The following is an 811-nucleotide window of genomic DNA, read 5'->3' on the forward strand; positions in this document are numbered from 1 at the left end:
ATGAGGAGGAGGATGAGGATAGGATGAGGAAGAGGATGAGGATAGAATGAGGATCTGAATGAGGAAGAGGATAGGATAAGGAGGAGGATGAGGATGAGGATAGGAGGAGGAGGATGAGAATGAGGATTGGGTGAAGAGGAGGTGGAGGATGAGGATGAGGATAGGAGGAGGAGGATGAGAATGAGGATTGGGTGAAGAGGAGGTGGAGGATGAGGATGAGGATAGGAGGAGGAGGATGAGAATGAGGATTGGGTGAAGAGGAGGTGGAGGATGAGGATGAGGATAGGAGGAGGAGGATGAGAATGAGGATTGGGTGAAGAGGAGGTGGAGGATGAGGATGAGGATAGGAGGAGGAGGATGAGAATGAGGATTGGGTGAAGAGGAGGTGGAGGATGAGGATGAGGATAGGAGGAGGAGGATGAGAATGAGGATTGGGTGAAGAGGAGGTGGAGGATGAGGATGAGGATAGGAGGAGGAGGATGAGAATGAGGATTGGGTGAAGAGGAGGTGGAGGATGAGGATGAGGATAGGAGGAGGAGGATGAGAATGAGGATTGGGTGAAGAGGAGGTGGAGGATGAGGATGAGGATAGGAGGAGGAGGATGAGAATGAGGATTGGGTGAAGAGGAGGTGGAGGATGAGGATGAGGATAGGAGGAGGAGGATGAGAATGAGGATTGGGTGAAGAGGAGGTGGAGGATGAGGATGAGGATAGGAGGAGGAGGATGAGAATGAGGATTGGGTGAAGAGGAGGTGGAGGATGAGGATGAGGATAGGAGGAGGTTGAGAATGAGGATAGGATTAAGAGGAGGA

This window comes from Lupinus angustifolius, chromosome LG03 (genome assembly GCF_001865875.1).
Source record: "Lupinus angustifolius cultivar Tanjil chromosome LG03, LupAngTanjil_v1.0, whole genome shotgun sequence".
In the NCBI taxonomy this organism is placed as follows: Eukaryota; Viridiplantae; Streptophyta; class Magnoliopsida; order Fabales; family Fabaceae; genus Lupinus; species Lupinus angustifolius.